The 21,380-nt window shown below is 33.4% G+C and overlaps 1 protein-coding gene across 5 annotated transcripts in view; it reads left to right on the top strand.

The window, feature by feature from the left end:
* Positions 1-21,380, top strand: part of LOC121738844 (protein bric-a-brac 1-like) — a 319,913-nt gene that overhangs the window by 59,958 nt on the left and 238,575 nt on the right. The gene's annotated exons all lie outside the window — the stretch shown is intronic.

The following is a 21,380-nucleotide window of genomic DNA, read 5'->3' as shown; positions in this document are numbered from 1 at the left end:
TTGTGTCGTATTGGAATGAGGTGAGCTATAGTGACATACTTTAAAATTATTTCCAAATGTATTTAGAGTATTTTTTAGCATGTTATTATTTGGTTTTGTACTTATTACACATAATTTATTCATCTTCTTTTGTTGTTGACAGATCTTCTCCTTCTTTTTGTTTAATGCATCTGACGTTTTCTTGATAGGGTCACATAGCGTTGTCTGTGGTATACTTGTTGTCCTGTCCATTTTTGTGTTGTCTATTTCATTATTGTTTGTCTGTGTTGACTTATCTGTCATCGTCATTTTGTGTTCTAGATTTTTATCGTGTTTGTTATTGTCGGTATACAGTGTATTATGTAATAAGTTTTTTTCCCTTTTTTGTGGTGTTGTTTCCATACTGTGGCACCGGTTTAGGTCATAAATTTTATTCCTACTTTTCCTTCTTGAGTTCGGTGTAATATAGTCCGTATTTTCAAGTTTTTTGTACATTTCTATAATTTTGTTACGTTTTTCTAATTCATTTTTTAGGGACAGAATCTCCAATGTTAAATTTTCTACTTCATTATTGGCCACGTCTAGTTCATTTGTTAATTTTTGAATTACATTCGTGTGTTCGATGCATTCGGTATTGGAATTATGATTTATGAGTTATTTAAAGGCTCTAAAAACGGTAAATTACGGATTTCCGTAGGGGGAGCGTCTTAATAACATCCTTAGGCCCACTTGCACACTATCTGGTTTAATGCTAACCCATATTATCTCTCTTTCTCTCTCTCTACGTATTTATGAAAGAGATCACATGATATTGTTTAACCAAAGACTAACTTAAACGAATTCAGTGTCTCGATTCTACTACTTGATTGATGCAACTTCGTTCTATGTTCAATCCAGTCCGTTTCCAATAAAACTAAAGATACATTTTCATTAAAATACCATTTTGTAGTTTAATATGAAACGGCCTGGATTTAAAAAAAAATTGCCAAGTGCGAGTCGGACTCGTGCACGAAGGGTTCTGTACCAGTATAGAGCAAAAATAGACAAAAAAAATGTTTCTTGTATGGGAGCCCCCCTTAATTATTTATTTTATTTAAACTTTATTATCAACTATTAAAATATAAATACAACCGAGTATTTTGTGAACATTTCAAGTGTCTTCCTGTTGCCATTATTGATATCGGGCAAAAGCAAAAAAATACGTTTGTTGTATTGGAGCACCCCTATTTTTTTTAGTATTTGTTGTTATAGCGGCAACAGATATACACAATCTGTGAAAATTTCAGAAATCTAGCTATAGCGGTTATTGAGATACAGCCTGGAGACAGACAGACGGACAGACAGACATCGAAGTCTTAGTAATAGGGTCCCGTTTTTACCCTATGGGTACGGAACCTTAAAAATAACGAAAATGTATTAATGATGCATTAGGGCAGCGGCTCTCAAAATTTTTTGGTGGCGGAACCCTCTTCGCTCTCAAAATTTGTTGGTGGCGGAACCCCCAATAATGTTTTGTCTTTGAATTAACTGTCTCCATGCTGGTTTCTGATGATATTTCTAAAAACAATTTATGTATCGCTCGCGGAGCACCACGCGAGGCCCCAGGACCTCGAGCACACTTTGAGAATGGCTGCATTGAGGTCAATTCAGACCGCAACGTGACGCGTAGATAATATGCATTTCTATATTTGTATGGATTTGACAGATTCGCAAGACGTCTCACGCAATTGAAATGTGTAAATACTAAATTCAGTACTTTAGAAATGCATCAACGCGTCGCGTTGCGGCCTGAATTAACTTGAAGTATAATCAGTATAGGTCTGCGCAGCCGGGCCTTAAACTATTAAAACAATCAGGTCCAGTCGTAAAGATATTGTTAATTATATCGGCGTGATTCAGTGCCTTTATTTTTGTGAATAAGCGTATGACCTAAGCGCTGACGTCAGCGTACTAATTCAATAATTTGCACTTATTTAGTTGTGCCTGTTAAGTGCCAGGAATTGGCACGTTCCATCGTAAGATCTGGCAAACGCGAGGCTTGAAAGAAATTTAACAAAGAGTCTTTGAAGTGAATATAAGTATTATGATACTGTATTTATTGAGAAGAAGGATCTTAAAAATAAAAGTATCCTTTGTCCTTTCAAACTTGTCTATACTAAATTTCAACATAATCGGTTCAGCAGTTTGGGCGTGGAGTGATAAAATACAGACTGACAGACACACTTTCGCATTTATAATATTAATATGGATTATTCGAGTTATTTTTAGTTACATCGAGCCTCATTTCTAATTTCGTTTTAATATAATCTTGTTTCTTTAGTCTGCAATTAAATACACGCTTTCTCTTTAAAAATAAAGCCCCAAAAACTCAACAGTAACTTAATAATTATATACGTATAATAATGAACGTATGAAACAAACGAGAGACCACATGTTTTTGAACATAGGTGTATGTTTCTGTTACAGGGACCGTTGATATTATAACCACAAAGTTAACTCAAACCGCCTAATTTATCCGGCTGCTAAAATATTTTGTATGTTATTAATATTATTAGTGTAGCCTAGGTGTCATTTTAAAGAAGAATTTTTAGAGTTACTAGTCAGCTAATTCTAACATCGTTGGGATGTATTTTTTTTTCTTTCTTAGTTGACAAACGCAATACATATTTCGGTATAAAATGCGGTAAGATTACGGAATAAATGAAATTATTTAATACCTCCTTCATACTAGACTCCACTCCAGTCCACTGACTGTGCATTGGACATAGGTAAATTTTTTAACCGGTTTTAAAAAATTGAGTTTCTATGTTTGGTTGTATTTTTTTTGGCGTTGCTTTAATATCGTTATTTCGTACTTAGTCCTTCCCTCCCCATGTCTTTTTCTTGACGTCTTTTATGTTATATGTAGTTCCTTCTTCTCTTCATGCATGTCTCTTTTGTCCTCCCTAGCTTTGCTCAATTTGGTTTTCTATGACACAAGTATAACATTTTATGTAAACAAGTATAACATTAAAAAAAAATCTAATGCCGAAGCATTGTAAATTGTAATTGCAAATATTCCAAAACTTTGGTTATAGCAACATTTTTTGTTCACTTTAGGTCGGGTAAATAATTTTTAATTAAAAAAAAATCCGCAAAATATCTCGACGTTTTGCGGAAATTGTAAAACTAGAGCAATATAATATTATTTGTTATCAACAACAATACTACGAGTATGTTTTATTGCAAATAATATTTAAGCGTGAAATTAAAAATATTATAATGTGTATTTTACGCTGTTTGAGAAATTTAATTATGATTTAATTTATTTCCCTTGATATAACATTTATTGCTTGCAAAGCCTCGATTACACTCATTCAATTTGTCAAATATAAGGCCGGCCGCACATTGTCCGAATTCTGATCAGAAACAGTTGAATTTCGCCGAACCGCCACCCCGCACACTATCCGAAATATCCTTCCGGCGAGCTCGAGCTCACTCGGCTCAGTACAAAATGTAAGAGACAGCGCGGACGTTCAACTGTTTCTGATCAGAAATTTCGGACAATGTGCGGCCGGGCTAAAACTCGAGTTGTTTTGTTTTTTTTCATAAAAACACTATTGAAACTATTTAGGTACTTACATCAAACTTCAATGTATAAGATTAACCATGGAAATTAAAATTTTTATAAATAGAAAAAATAATTGGTAGCTCAAAAATAAATCTTAAAATTAAATAAATGGATAACTGCGAATAAAATATTCCCAGGTATTTTTATGACTGCATTGATTTGCTGACTGCGTTCATACGATTGCTCCTATGGGCCCTATAACACGAAAGTGGCAATTACTGACATTTACTGACATAATATTGTAAATATGTAAGTGATATAGACATGCCGTCACGACACACAGCCACAAGACATGCTATTTGCTAACTATCTACGAGTAATAATAAAATCGGCCAAGTGCGAGTTAGACTCGCGCACGAAGGGTTCCGTACCACAACAGAGCTAAATAGGCTCAAAAAATTGTGTTTTTTCTATGGGAGCCCCCCTTAATTATTTAATTTATTTAAACTTTATTATTAATTATTAAAGTTCAAATACAACTGAGTATATTTTCGTGAATATTTCAAGTGCCTATGTGTGGCCGTTATTGATGTCCAGCAAAAAATAGCAAAAAAATCACGTTTGTTGTATAGGAGCCACCCGTAAATATTAATTAATTTATTTTGTTTTTAGCTACGAATAATAAGAACTAGTTCTTAGTATTTGTTGTTATAGTGGCAACAGATATACACAATCTGTGAAAATTCATCAGAAGGCTAGCTATAGCGGTTCTTGAGTTACAGACAGACAGACGGACAGACGGACAGACATCGAAGTCTTAGTAATAGGGTCCCGTTTTTACCCTTTGGGTACGGAACCCTAAAAACTAAGGAAACGTAACTCCCATACTTCAACCGTTTTGAATTTGGTTCCTTTTTGCACACTAAAATATGACAATAGCTACGAAACACACTCTTTACGAAATAAAGCCGTTGAAAATAATTGTCACTTCTATAATTATACAAAATTCTTGCATGTGTTCTGGTCTCTTTTTGCATAAAGTATGCATGTATTCGGATCTCTTTTTGTAGCTCGCGGAACAAATTTTTTGACACAGTTACTCTTCCTTATGATGGGATCCGATGGTGCTGCAACCAGCACCAACCGAAATTTATTGACTGACTGTGCCTGAAGAATTATGGGGTTTTTTCAGCCCTAAAGTTAGTGGTAACGATGGACCCGTGAGTGAAACCCACTAATCGGTAAATTTTGCCGGACAACTTCGTCTCGTCCTCGTGCACTGTGCCTTTTTCGGGCTTCGTTTCCGTAGTTAGTGGTGACGGTGGTTTCCTTACTCGGTGGTGCAACCACCAATCGGCAAAATCGAACTTTGATCGACAACAGACGGTTCGCGTGATGTAAGGCGAGTTGGAGTTGTGGTGATTGACATACGGCTGGATGGCTCCGAGCCAACTTTCAAGCTCAAGCGAGCTGCCTACCAAAAAATCACGGTTAGATGAATAATAATAAAAATGTGAATTATTATGCTAACGATTTTGGTGACGGTGGCTGGATTCATAGAAACCAGGCCAGCTATGGAAAAGTAATTTATGGTACCCAAGTGTGTGCGCAGTACACGAGCACTCTCTCTTCCTTTATCCCCTAGCCCAGTGGAACGGACGACCAACACGAGTGTGTGAATATCGGAAGCAGACCGACCTTTCACATGCTCATCCGACGCATGTCAGACAACCTGCATTGTCCTAACCAAAATGGTTTGTTAAGGATGATCTAATGACTCCCGAATTAAAAGAACTCCTTAATTATAAACATTACAATCCCCTACAATATATTGATGAGTTACAACCTTCTGAACCCTGTTCTGAACCCTTCACAAGTAAATTAAAAATTAATTACATCTGATAAAGGTCTGTCAGTCATTCGGGAGTGACCATCAAGTAGTTTAAGGCCAAGGTTAAGGTATTATAAGTTTATGTAAGAGCACAGTTTTAGTATTAAAATATTTCAACCACGGTGACATAGATAATATACAGTGTGTAACCAAACTAACTGATAATATTTTAGGGTGTGTACGTGTTCCTTGTAGAGAGTTCACTGTAAAAGTAGCAGTGCTGAAAGACCACATTTTTTCACTTTTGTATGGGCAAAAAAAAATTGGCCTTTCAGCGCTGCTACTTTCGCAGTAAAGGGCGTCACGAGTTTCCCCATACAAAATGAAAAAAAAATTAGCCTTTCAGCGCTGCTACTTTCGCAATAAACTCTCTACGAGGAACACGTACACACCCTAAAGTATTATCACTTAGTTTTGTTACAAATAATATAGTTACCTACCCTGTATAACATGTAGCTTCGCACCGAATTTTTTGCTAAATGACGCCCTTAACTCCATTGCGCTTAAAAATTTTTGTAGCGATGAAAATGGTACTGTTCTTCTCAACAAAAACTATCCAATGTCCATTCCCATCTCTCAAAATATTTTCAGATATACCTTCATCTGAATCGGTTCAGCCGTTTAAACGTGAAGAGGCACACTAATTATACTAAACTAGGCCGTTACATGCGTTAACATATATCGTTACAGTATTTTTCAGAGCGAAGTAACCACTCCTCAAATACTGTAGTGCCTGGGGCAAGAGTTTTAAACGTCCGTATGGTTGCCCAAGTGCATACGGCATTCTCGCATCATAGTCGGCCTAGTCCAGAGGAAAGAACTAGTCAATACGTCTGGGACCAACTATGTGCGGGTTTTATGTAGGTACTTGAGATCAGAAAATGTCTCATAGGTACACGCCTCCACCCTGGTTCGAACCTGCACAATCTAGGAGTGCGAACCGAAGGTCTACCACGTTAGGCCACGGACGCTCATCATCTCATCAAAACAGGCACACTATCGCATTTATAATTATCAAAGATCCCCATGATTAGGCTGAGACCAGTAGCTCTACCATGAGTTGAAAGCTATAGTATTTTTCGATACTCGATACCGACTACCGTAAATTTTTAGTAGGGCAAAATTTTCAGCGCCTCTAGCGGTTACTTGCGGAACTAAAATCGTCATACTAAATATTTACGTAGTCGGTATCGAGTATCGATAAATACTATCATCATAATATTAATACGCGAACGAAAAACTTTGTAACCCTTTTTACGAAAAATGGGGAAACGTAACGTAAACGGATATTTGAAAAGATCTACAATTACTTAGAACATTTTATGGTTCTATCTTTTATAGTTTAGGCAGCGTACGCGAAAAAAGTAAAATTTCTGGTTGATTTTTCACACCTTGCGTCCGAAAATCAGAAATATCTTACGGAACCCTATTTTTTTCCAAAATAAAATTTAGCCTATGTTTAGCAGAATTAATGTAGGATTCCAATGGTAAAATAATATTTCAAATCGGTCGGTAGTTTCGGAGTCTATTCAAGACAAACAAACAATCAAATCTTTCCTCTTTATAATAGTAGTGTAGATATGGTGAAGGAGTGCATCGAACTAAATTTATTTTGCAATTATGCTTTTATCATACATTTTTTTAACAAATAAAACATTACACACCCTACAACACACACACACACACACATGAGAAATGACAGATTTTTGAGTGACAAGCCTATACATACGAATTATACTTATTTATTTTATGGTCGAAGTCTGTTGACAACAAGTTGACATATTGAAAATGGATTATAGTTTTTTTTATTGAATCTAAGATACTATTAGACAATGCTTACACGGCCAGTCTGAGATCAGCTGGGACTCATCCCAGAGACAAGTCAACAAGTCAAAGGCACGGGAGTGCCCCCGCCAAGATGAGCCAATCGAAGCGCGCAAGGGCACTACCTACCTTTTCTCGAAACGTTTCGTCGTATTTTTGATATTTTTTACAAAATTTAGGTAGTAGTCCTAATGTCGTTGAAACTAAGGTCGAATTTCGACCATTGGGCGATCTCTAGTAGCTTTAAACTCATGGTAGAGCTACTGAGCCCAATATAGGGACTTGAGAGTCCAAGCCCAAATAAAACATTACCCCAACGTAGTCGGGTGAAAGAGCATCCAGTCATTGTGGGTGAAGATATTTTCGCGTTAGCCGCATGAATGAGTGATCCGGTGACCATTCTGCGGGTATCGGAAATTTAAATTCGAATAAGTGTCATTCGCGGTCGACGAACCAGACGCGATACTTGTCTCATACATAACGTATACAGTGATAACTGCATTTAAATACCATTTGCCTACTGTCAGTCTAATATATCAATTGACAAATCAAATTCATTCTATATTTAGAGCGAGATGTATAATGTAATACGTCAAAATTGGCATTCGATGACGCGTTCCTGTAACCTTCCTGGGCTATCACTGGCAAAAACATTTTTCTTATTCATGAGGTCGCAGATGTGAATGATGTCTTTTGACACGTTTACATGTACACCTATTATCCTACAGAGTAAAGACCCCTCTAGACCTCTCTAAGGTGGAGGCCATCGAGCAAGCAGAGCCACAGAGCAAATTAGTCTCCTTGAAAATTTTCAAAATCCGGCTGTCTTTGCTGAACTATTTTGATAAACCTTTTGCAACCATTCCCATATAAAAATGAAAGAGCACCGACGGAGTCAATATTACACAATGTACACTAAAGTTATCTCTTTTTTCACAATCAGTCAACAAGCCGGCTATTCTTTCTAGTCTTAAGCCTCTGCACACATCTTTATAGTTTTAATTTAAAACAACAGAGATAGCGTTTCTTATTAAGGCTAAGTTTGTCTGTCGATTTCGTGTGACCATTTCTGTGTAAATATTTTATGTCGGTACGTACCTACATGCCGTTTCGGAATAAGATATCCTTAAAGGCCCATCGGATTTTTTATAATTTTAATTAGGTACTACGCCATGTTTTGATATAGATGATAACTGATAATTGGATGGATTTTCTGGATTTTTGTAGATTTTTGCAAGTTCTTTCAAATTAGATTTTGTAAATAAAATAGCTAAAATTAATTATTTGTTTTTTGAAATTTTTGTTGCGTATCCTATCGGGAATTAAGATTAGCCGGTGGCGAAAAGTTTAAATGTAACAAAGCCCATTTTATAACACAAAAAGTTGCCGGCACATTAAATACTGATACTGTATTTAGTCGGTGGATAATGAACAATTACAAGATAATATTTTAGCTAATCTTATCTTAATGCATATTTGCATATTTCCGCCATAGCTATAGGTAATTATTATGGGCGGCAAACATTAAATTTCGTTATCTTTTAAACTAATCCGTTAACTTCCCACGAAACATTTTTTATCGCGAGTAAATACGCCTTAAAAGAATAATAATAAAGATATTATTCTACGCTTTACGCTTAATTTTAAAAAGTTACATTAAGGTTTCTAATTTTGTGTTAAGAAACATAGATTCTGTCAGATTTTAAAAAACTATAACAGCATCGTTCATATTTTTTCTGACTTTAGCAGAAACTGCTTTAGATTTCTAGATAATTACCAAAACTGAATCCAGTTTAGAAAAATAAGGGTGCGGAGTCTTTTGAATGTCGCACCTTTTTCTCTCCAATTCGCTGACGAAACTATCGATTGTGATTTGTCTAAAGGCTCTGATTTGACGCTACATCACATTCACAGTAAGAAATGTACCAACAAATGCATTTGAGTCGCAACAAGATATCTTTCAATATGTTTAGTCTACCGAGTCTGAACGAAAAATATTGTAAACACCATTAAAAGCCAGACTGGCGCGTAAACAAGTCACTGAATAGAACAGTACAAAAGACTATTTATTATTACTATCGTTTCATAAGCATTATCTTTATCTTAACAATATAAATAATATTATTACAATCCCTTTGTATTGTAGTTTCTTAGCCTTTCATGATGTGTCATGTTTCTTTATATCCGCATTCTAATACGAATATCGGATAGAAATGAAATGAATATTTTTGTTTCCAAATTGTTTAAAAATTAACACTTTTAGAACGTCTCCCACCGAATCAGGAACTAACCCGCCCGGATCGAAATAATAAAAAATAATAATATTATTTTTATAGTATGAAAACTGTATATATATAATAGTGGGTAAAATTTTTGGTCTTTTATCTCTACACTTTCAATATTTTCTACTTTAAAAATACCTCGACAAACCTAAGTTGATACTTTTAAACGTGAAGCTATAATTTAATATTGTTTTGGGCTATTCCTGGTTCCATTGTGCACTGGTGTATACTAGTTATTACAGTTTGTCTCTATAATTGTGGTTTCTACTTAACCAAGGGGAGCCGAAAATATTAATTGCCTGCGCTTCCTTCGCTTCTGGTGTATTTGGTGTCGAAACAACATATTATATTGTGAAACAACTTTTGAATAATACCTAATTATTTTGGTCGTACCGAAATTCGTTTTTTGCGGGGGATTGGGCATTTTCTAGAAATTAAAATTTCGTATGACATCCCATCCCATACAAAAAAAAAACATAATTTTTAGCCTTATTTTGCTCTCTGATTGGTACGAAACCCATTGTGCGCGAGTGCAACCGATTTTTATATCTTATGGATTTTAGGTTTGCTATTTTTGAGTACACAATTTCCTTATTTCAATATTTTTTAATAATAATTTTTTATTAAATATTCTAATATAATATTATATAATGTGTATAATGTATAAAATTCTCGTGACACAGTGTTTCAAGTGCGCGAACTTCTACAAAACGGCTCAACCGATTTTAACGATTTTTTTTATAATATTATGAACTTACATTCGTTAGGCGTGAGAATAGGTTTTTATTTTATTGATAGTTACCTACTAGAAATAATTTATATGGCTAAACAACGTTTGCTGGGTAAGAAAAGTATTTCAATTTTTTTTTCAAAATATTTTTTAATCATTATTTAAATATCTAAATAAGTTTCAATTTTATCTAAACAAATTAATTTCGGAATCTTCCAAACTGCAAAACTGTGAGCGTTAGTGTTAGTGAGCCTTAATTTTCCAACGATTATCGACGGAAACGGGTTGTTTGTGGAAAAGTGGGTGCTGTTATTATATTGACCAGTAATTATCGCGGTTAAGTGGGCACCCATGTGCCTTTCCACTGGACACTGCCTATTGTTAGACAGGTTAATGAATGAAATAATCATGTATGCATGATGAGTGACCATCTATGGCATTACTGTACTGTTTAAATTGCTTCATTTCTTGTGTCGGTGTATTGCAAAATATTTGTGTCGGTTTGTGCCAAATAAAGTTGATTTAGAATTGACCATACAATTTGGGCACTCGCTACTGCTTTTTAGAAGTCTAGACAGAAAAATAATTGTCATGTACTTGAAGTTATAAATATCATGTTATGTATGGTTGACACTATCAATGCAAACTGGAAGTTTTTTTTAGTTTGACGCGCTTAAGAGGATTCCACACCGCCGTTTCTCCATACAAACGCTGTCCCCTGTTTCCTCCCTGGATAATGCCGGTAGAGTTATGATTTTTTTCCTGAATATTTATGGCCACTATTAGCATGTCCCTATGTTTTCCTTTTTTTATAATTTTATTATTAAAAAAGGTAAGAATGTCCAAAAACCCAAAAAAATGGCCAGATTTGCCTCTGTGTTCAAACACCCAGAAAACAAAACTGGCTGAAATATACAAAAAAAAAAAACATAGGAACACAGCTCAAGCCTTCCTTTAATTCTTAATGGAAAAAGTACTTAAATCGGTTAAGTTTTGGAGAACAACACAACGAATCGAAGATTTTCTGTTCTTTTATTAGAACTTTTGTCGTGTTGTCTCTATCGCGCTCTGCGGGGGGAGACTTGAGATTGGTAAGACAGCAATACATTTTCAAATACCTATTTTCAATTTCTCTCGCCCCTGGTGTATCCTCTTAAGTGCTCCAAACAAGTATCTGCAAATTTTGTAAATATAAAATAATGTCTAGTTATGCGGTTGCTTAGCAGGTTACCTACTATGTATATCTAATGTTATGTTAAAATATTAAGTTATAAATAACCAAACTTTGCCGTATAATAATATTAAATACCGATTTAAGTGACACGCCAACATTATAATTCGGTCTTTAGCGGTAACATTACAAAACCATGTTTTATGAATTAGATAAAATCTATTAAAATGTGCTATGCTATACATGTCACTTCTCAATGCTATTTTAATTTGTCATTCTAATTCAAGTAGCGTTTTAAATAATGTAAATTTGACTTGTCATATTTTAAATTACCATTAATTTAAAGTGGTCCCCTTATAATATATTGTAGAAATGACCAAAACTAATTGTTGTGCTATCTCAAGATGCGTCGGGCCACCTGTTGACGTTAGGGTGGTTCTACACCTTACCCTTTTGCTTATTAGACGGTTCACTCGAATAAAATGTTTCATTTTTTTATTGTTTAATTTTATTTAAAGTTGAAGATAAAAAATTAAAGACAAAAAATATCTTAAAAGTGTGTCATACCGACTTCAGAATTCAGATTATGTTAGACGTAATTTTGACTGTGATGGATATAATTTGTTTCTTAGCCTTGATGGCTAGGTATAATTAACCCTATCGCTAATACTATTCTGTTTCATATATTTTGACTTTTTAACTTACTTACTAGTAATAATAGAAGTAACGCCACAAAACGCAGTCAAAATTTATTGATACGACGGTCTTACTAAAAATTTACCGCTGACTCCTGAGATACGGGCGTTAGCCTAGTTTGGGTGTCCAGAGTCTTCATAGGTAGCGATTAAGTCAATAAAGAATTTATTAAAAAAAAAAAACAAAATTAAAAGCTACTTTACATGTCGGTAAAGTTAAAAGATTATTCGTAGCATAGCCGTTTCTGGTTAGATATAAATATACAAGATAAGAGGCGCTTATTATATTAAGTAATTAGTACAGAACATTTTTAAATCGTCACGGGTGGAGGCTTCGAATTAAAATGTGTAACAATAAGTTATAATGTGAGGTTTCTACAATTTTGTACCTACCAGCTTTAGAAAGTGGGTTTCAAAGTTTTGACGGACTTACCTTACAGTTGAACAAGATAATATGTGTACAATTTTCTTATGTGAGCTACATAATTTTTTCTTGCAATTGTTCATGCGATGTAATATTTTTTTCACAAAAATTTTTAAATTGTGCTCCTTGGCAGCTTATTCAAAATTTAATTAAAATATCAAAGAATGTTTTAGGAGCGTAGAGTAAGCATCTATTCTTGATTTTTCAGGACAATGGATTGGAAGTTAAAATTAAAAAGCGCGTTTTCTCTTTACTGACATTAAAAAAAAACATATTGTGTCTAATTAAATTCTACAAATACACGCTTAGTAATATTATAAGGAACAATGATAAATTCAGTGCACATAAAATTAAAATAGTTTTTGTGCAAGACGCAGACAGATCTAAAGACTGAAAGCCATAGACCCCAGTCGATCCTTTGTTAAAATTAACATAAAAATATTTATTAAATTCCGTCTGTGCCAAGCTTTTGTAGGATTGGATGAATTGAACATGCAAAACAAGAGAGTTTTATAATATGCATTTTGCATTCTTGCACAGTAATTTTATATTAAAAAGCCTACAGAAATGTAGAATCATCATGACAACAAACATTTTTTAAGTTACTTATATACTTGTCATCAAGTGTTTTAAAACTTATAACTTCAACTGGAAAATATACCTATAACTTTTGACTGGGTGACCGTGCTCATATAATTTATGGGACAGCCGAATTTTATCTACATTTAAAAGTATAATAAAGGGTTGTACCAATTTATGTAAAGCGGCATTTTACACCTGCTAACAAACGCTATTGGTCCAAAAGTTATCACAAAATTAACATTTACTATAGTTTTATCGTGTCGAAATATTTAATTCGTAACGCTACATGCACACGCGCTATTGTCGTGAGCGTCTACTTATTTTGTTTTTATATAAATATTCATATACGCTTATCACGATGTATAAGGTAATTAGTTTTTATTACAAAGCATATAGTTATAATTAATTCTAAATGGGCGTAATTATATATACTGTGTTACGTGAACGAAAAATGTATGGTGGTCAATTACTTTAATTTTTTTACTTTCAGATTTTTTGGAAGCAAAACATAATTTCTGCTTACGTGAATTGCTGATCCTATTTTCTTTTGACTAGTCTACAAAATCAGAGAAACAACTCTAAAAACAAGTCTTTGACACCACATTATTATAAAAAAATAACATTCCCTAATAACATTCCTAGTTTTTGTCTGTGAATTGCTTAGGGTGGGTTGCACCAATTTATACTTTTACTATAACTGTAACTATAACTTTAACTACAATGCAAAATGTCAAATATTTGGTTAAAGTTAAAAATGGACGACATCAAGACACCATATTTAACCATAACCATAGTCTAGACCTCGACAAGGCTTTAAATGCACTCGGCGAAAAAAGGAACTAACGCTGTCATCATACAAAAACGCCATTTTTCACATTTCTCCCTTACCAGCAGTGCCCCCGCCCACGTTCTTATAAAGCCTTGTCGGACCAGCAACGTCTTCTGTCAAATTCTGTGGTCAAAGTTAAGGTTAAATTTAAATTATCCTTAACTATTACCATATCTTTGACCATAACTTTAACTTTAACCACGCGTCTGGTGCAACCCAACCTTAGCGTTCAGAATTTACTCATAAAAAAACAAGCCTGCCATTTACAATTAATAAAATGCGGCAATTACACGGTGGCACCGGGATGCGATGAAGAACTCGCCAGAGGCGATGTCAACCGATTAAGTTAAACAAGGTTTAAAAAGCGTTCAGTTGTTGACACGTGTTGAGATTGTATCTACAATGGCGTGTCTATGCGGCGCGAATAGTGACGCCATGTTTTGTTGCAACTGCAGGACGGGGTGACATGTTTTTATTGAATTATACAACATTATACTTTATAATGTATCAGGGGTGAAAAGGTGAAGGTTGTTTGTGTCATAAGCAAAACGGTTTAGTGGCTTATTTCTTGACGAAGTCGATCATAACAGGTACTGAAGCGGTACATTTTATATGTGGTAATGAAGTTAAGAAGTTATACTTTGACATTCCCCATTTAAAGTATATTCCCTATGAATTGTAAACGAATATGATTATTCAATATTTTACAAGCTCGTTGATGCATTGATTAAAACGAGGCTACCGCAAAGGTCAAGTCAAGGTCAATTTACACGCTTGCACACGTAGGTATAAATTTCTTAAACAGGTACCTACACTTCTGTTATCATTTAATTATTACACAGACCTTGTGGCACCACCATGATCGATTTAGAAGCACCAATTTGTGTATTTCTGAGAAATGGCTTTAAAGCTAGATTTTTTTTTATTTCAGAATTATTTAGTTAAAGTTTAAGTACGTAAAATGTGTCTACGGTTAGATACATCATGGTAAGGAGTGTTAAAATGATATCATGTGAGTACTCAGAAAATACCATGCCGTATTACAATTTACAATGTCGTGGATTAAAAATAGAGAAAATGATAAATGTTCAGGAATGTCCTGTGTCTAGGAATATGATGGTGTTCCCATTAGCAAGCCATTTGTCCCGCTGAGCGACGCGATGCCTCCTTAGTCCTTACCTCCTGTGACGAATAGCACTACTAACAATTAAACATTATTCACCCGTTTTTATACAAAACTAACACTGATTACAACATTAAATTAATAAAAAATAACTTACTAATTTGTTAATTTAATAAAGCTAATTTGAGGTGATTTAAATAAGTTATATTTAAGTCATTGTTAAGTTTATCGTTCGATCTGGCCTTGAAACTTCACCTGTTATTAATTATTTTTTGTGCCGGCTTATCTCTCGATCTACCTTTAATCTGATTCTTCTGATTAACTTAGTTGCTATTACAGGTTTTAATACATTTTTTAATATTTTTTCCTTTTAACCTCTTGGTGCTCGCAAGCATTGGAATGACGTCACAAATCATCATCAACATTGGCTGAAATTTAAATAAAAGTTGCACAGCACATAAATTAGTACTTTCACTCGCGTCCTGCATCTTGTTTCCCTAGTTACGCGATAAGGATAGCTTTTTGTGCGCAAGAAAAGAGACAGTAAATGGAAAGTCCAAATTTGTACGATCCACGACCAGACTATGGCAAGAACTATTGCAAAACATGACGTAATATTTCGAGTCCCGCAATATAGGAACTAAAGTTGCAAAATTGATATTATTAGAATAGTTATTATGGATTCCATGGCTTTAAAATTTTAACAGTAGGCATCCTAGATCCACCAGTACATTAAGTCCCACGCAACAGACCATGAAGACAATATACTTAAGACTCAGCTATACTTAGGGCTGATTTTTCAATCGTCAGATAAATTTAAAAATGGAATAAATTTGGCGTTTTCACAGATTTTATATGGAAAAAATGTCAAAGTGTCATCTTTATTCTTTAGGTAAAAGTTATCGGACGAAATCGGCCCTTTTATTAAAAGAAAAGGATAAGGCAATTATGATTAAAATGTTTCTTAATAAGAAAAAATATTATTTTGTTACCATATTTTAATATTTTTTACATTTTTACCACCAGTAAAAACTGTCGTGACGTTTTCGCATTGTGTTTTTTATTTATTAACGGGTTTTTTGTATTAAAACAAAAATACATCTGGGTGTGTTGTTGATTTAATGAAACAAAGAAGCTATTGATGAGAATATTTTAATTTAGAATTGCTACATTTTGCACCACATATTTTGTGACTTTTTGATAAGTACAAAAAAAATACAGTTTAATTAATATAATATAAATTAAGTTTATAGAAACTTTTTAAACCTAATTAGTATTAATTATTATTATAAAAAATATTTTCTTCGCAAAAAATATGTCGTTCTGAAAATCGCATGCATGTATTACGTCCCCTATGCAACTAACCGTTGTAACAAATAGGATATAACTAAATTACACACTGGAATGTAATTATAGTTATTTTTATATTTGTAATGTATCGAATGTTTGTTTTTATAAGACATTAGATGTACATCGACCTCTGTGTAGTCCAGTTAATAGTGTTTATTGTGTCCATAATTGTAGGAGAAGGGTGTTTCTAGTATTTAAATTGCTACATAAATTATGAAGGATACTCGATTATTCTTTATTACTTTGTTTGTAGAAAATTAAGTTTTAGGGCGAGACCGCACTAATAAGACACGGCGCGGCGCGGCGTGCGGCGCGATACTTCACGTTCCATTCAACTGACGTTTTAGGGCCATTTCAGACCGCAACGCGACGCGTAGATGCATTTCTAAATTATGGATTAGACAGATTTGCAAGACGTCTCACGCTTATGAAATCTGTCAATTCAGTACAAATTTAGAAATGCATCTATGCGTCGCGTTGCGGTCTGAATTGACCCTTAGGGTTGATTGCGTGAGATGTCTTGCAAATCTGATAAATCCATACAAATTTAGGCGTTGCGGTCTGAATTGACCCTTAAGGGTAGATATAAGGTAGGAAGAAAAAAATTATTATGAAGTAACAATAATTATTTGTTTCCGTACTTATGTGGTCTGGCTTCAGTCTCTAATCTATGTGAAGTAAATCGATTGCAGGAGGTGACTTTCTCCACTACTTGGCTAGTATCATGATAGAAATTTACCATTGTGTGGATCATCCACTGTCTAGCTGTCCATTTCGATGATGATGATGATGATGATGCTTATGTCGAGTAGGGTAGAAGTGAGGTAACAGGTACAAAGCGTTTGATTGTGACAACCGTACGGCGAGATTATATCAACAATGGTTTCTCACGGCGTGCCACCGAACCGGGAAGTACGCGACATTGGAAAATAAGGACCCGAGTGTACAGAGCGGTGTCATTAGTGACAGTCTACTAATCAAATATAGTGCAAAAGTGGCACATTAGATTCTAGCGTTATTTTAAATTGTAAATGCAAAATTTCTATAGATGTAATCGGCTTACATCAGCTTGGGAATTAGTGACCTAATCAAAAAATTACTCAAGAATTCGCATGGATAAACTAATTTAAGTCATTCTGTGGCGAAAATTACAAAACAAAATTTTTGGGGTTAGGTCACTATAACAATAGGCTACTTGACCTATTTTTTTTCTTCATGCTAATCTCTTCTTAATCATCCATTTTCAGTAAAAATGGATGATTATATTAAAATTTTAGTTTTTTGGTGAAAAATTTTCACCAAAAAACGAATATTTTAATATTTGAAACAGTAGAAACCCATAAAAATCTGAATTGAAAAATATGCCTTTTAAATGGCGCCGAAAACACTGTCCACAACACTGTCCGCCATAGTGTGACATCATATTTTTTATATTTTATACTTTCTTTATTTAAATTTTTAATGTGCTAAATGTACGAGTCTAAAAGTGCCCAAAAATTAAAATAATCAAATAAGAAATTAGAAATCATTTGTAATGTTGAAAACTTTTGGAGAAAAGTTTTGGCCATTTCATTTCCCGTCTACAATAAATGGAGATAATATATAAAACTGATGTTTTATTTGAATTATTCAACAAAATATATTTTACAAATCTTTCTAGGCTTATTCTTATTATTTATGTACAAATAAACTTACTTGTAACGAGCGCGATAAATAAAATATATTAAATTACGAGTACAATGACGTCACATCCAAATCGGAAGTACCGCAAAAGCGTTTTCGTCAGTACAAATCATATATTCATAAAATCAAATTTTCAAATAGACTTTATTTATCAATCATAAGTTTTTATTTGATGATAAGGGTGAAATACGGTTTTCTAGGCTAAGTTCTACTAGATGCATTTGTTCAATGAAATTGAATATAGCCTATTCTTAACGAACGAATTTATTGTGAAAAGCATGTTGAAGTTATTACTTATTACCTAACAAAAAGATTCAGATTATAATTATGATAATTTTTAATATGTCAGGTCGAAATCAGGCTACCTCGGACACGAATTTCGTTAAAGGTTAAAACTTATTGGACGAGTCATTAACTACATATTTTAAGTAAAAGGTTGACATGTCAACGTCAAGTATGTACTAAAAAGCCGTACACGCATTTCGCATTACCTGGAATGTAATAAATTATCATCATAACATGTTTTAACGTATAAAATAACAAAGGATGGCATTATAGAGATAATAAATATAAAATATTACAGCTAATTGAAATATTAAGGTTAATACGGCCTCGGAAATAGTTAAATTATAGGTAACGCGCTAAATATTATACCTACAAATTGTTTTACGTGTTAAAAGTAATTTATATAATGTGGGCGAATTTTAATTTATTATGATGGTATGTTGTAAAATATTAATGAAATACTACGATGAAATGAACGTGTTTAAGTCATTTCGTCGCGTGTGTTTGGGGCCTTAGATTTTCGCGAGGCGGACCAAGATGATTTATTTGAGTAAACATTTTTTTAATAGTTGTAGATCTGAATCGTCTACAACAGTTACACGCACGTTACATAAGCTTCGTTTACGTCGTGATGCTAGGGATGTGCGCATCTACTTATCGAATATCGATGGTAGGATTTTGCTTAAAGTTCTTTAAACATTTTAGGGATGTCGCTAGTTGCATTTTATATTTTTAAAACCTTTTGTGATTTAATATTATATAATCTATTTTGGCGGATAAAGACACTTTGTAGTCTACCTTAAGTAACAACTAACACAACCTAGTAGGAAAAACTTACAACTAAGAATAGCCCACGTCGCGTATCTTATCGTAAGCTTAGAGATATAAAACAACGCTTATTATCATTATCACTTAATTAAATTGTTCAAACATAAAATTGAAAACGCAAAGCCCCGCGGTTCACCATATTACCTTAAATTATCAACAGCGTACTAAATTGACTACGTTATTGACAGATCATTCGGTCAATGTAAACACGCTATTAAAATTTTGATCACTCTTAACACTTGACTGCAAATTTTGGTAGGGATTTTGTTATTGTTTATTTTAGGACTGGACATTTTATTCACGCATTTCAGATGTACCTACGTAATAAATGATTATTATCAAAATATAGTCAAATATAATATACCAACACGATTTTACACTAACTAAATTAAAAAAAAAATAAGTAAATAAGCATAATGTTCAATAAAAATAAAATACAAAAATATAAAACAAATTTGTTGGAAATACCGACATAATATTATGTCAAAATCTTGTACAACACTAATTCCTTAATTGTGTTCCAAAGGTGCTGCTCCACAGACGGCGGAAACAATATATTTAATTATACACTTCGCTAGTAATTAGTAAAAATTAAAGTTTTCAACAGTATATATAATTTTGTGCTATAAAATATATTAACATAAAGATATTTGTGGCATTATAATTATTTAATTATATCGTATTACTTGGTGATATGTGTTGGGGTAAATTAATTTAATAATAACTTATTTGAATGGTATTAGTTTTCTTCTGCCTATTGTCGCACTGCTGGTTAATGATTAATGGTATAAAAATATTAAATAACTAATTAATTTTTGTTATCCTTAACTCTTAATAATATAAATATCAAGTATTATTCTTCGACAGATTATCAAGAAACTTTGTACACATATCTTTGGAGATATTTTCAAAAACACAATCTTAAGGGGATAAAATAGGCAATCAACGTTTGCTTCCGAGTCATTCATGCGAGCGAAGTCACGGGATAAAACTAGTACTTACATTATAGGAATAGAATTATTGTGGAATAAGAGAGAATTAATAAATTATTTTTATACAACAAGCTGTGGACTTCTTGTCTCAGACAGGTGATAATAGTTTCAATTAATTTTTCACTTGTTATTGATATTATATCCCTTTTACAGCCCACCGCCGCGCCGCTGTAATGAAAATAAGGGCGCATACACAGTTGCTCATTTCAACACTTGAATTTGCTTCTTTTTAACCGACTGTCAAAAATAAAGTTATGTATTCTTCTGCATATATTTAGCCTATAATATTAGGTTTAAATTAAATAGGCAGATAATTAGATATACTTACCAATTAAACATCTTTATTTCTATCTCTCCTCTATCGATACCACAAAAAATTAAAATAAATAAAAATGTAATAGTCGTCTTGTGTTCTATAGACAAACATTAAAGATTATTTTGTCAAACAAAACATTGTTTAACATTAGTTAAACAATGTTTAACTAATGTTAAATTAGTTAAAAATTAATTATTAAACTATTACGTCTAACAAAATGTTGATCAGTATAATATTATTTTTCAATCGTCAGATAAATTTTACCAATGGAATATAGGCGTTTTGACAGATTTTATATGGAAAAAATGTCAAAGTGTCATATTTATTCTTTAGGTCAAAGTTATCTTAAGATTGAAAAATCGGCCCTAAGAGGGCAGGTTATATAGATAAGAAGTTTTCCTTAATATTATATATCTCGTAACTGCATAGGAAGTAGTCGCTTGGCATATAACTCGTATCTTGTGATAGGTGACAAATGATGTTTGCATGCTCGACAGGCGTATTAATGCTCCTAGTTTGATTATAGTTTCAATCTAAAGGGTGGGCACGCCCAAGTTATAATTTTCGATACGTCGCGTCTAGTAATAGGATTACACTGTATGTCACATATTTTTTACTAACTGACCTGTTAAACGTGTTGGCATATATACGTTATACTATAAAAAGGCATGTTTTAGATAGGAACCTCCCTATGTAATCACAATATTGCAAAAAATTCCATTAAAGGTCAAAGTACAATATCAATGTTTACTAATTAAACAACTTTAAAAAATCTTACTCCTATACACAAAAACTAGCCAAAAGCAACTAATATATATACTGTGCCGAACGTAAAAAAATCACTCT

This window comes from Aricia agestis, chromosome Z (assembly GCF_905147365.1).
Source record: "Aricia agestis chromosome Z, ilAriAges1.1, whole genome shotgun sequence".
NCBI lineage: Eukaryota > Metazoa > Arthropoda > Insecta > Lepidoptera > Lycaenidae > Aricia > Aricia agestis.
This window is presented reverse-complemented; position numbering and strand designations above follow the sequence as displayed.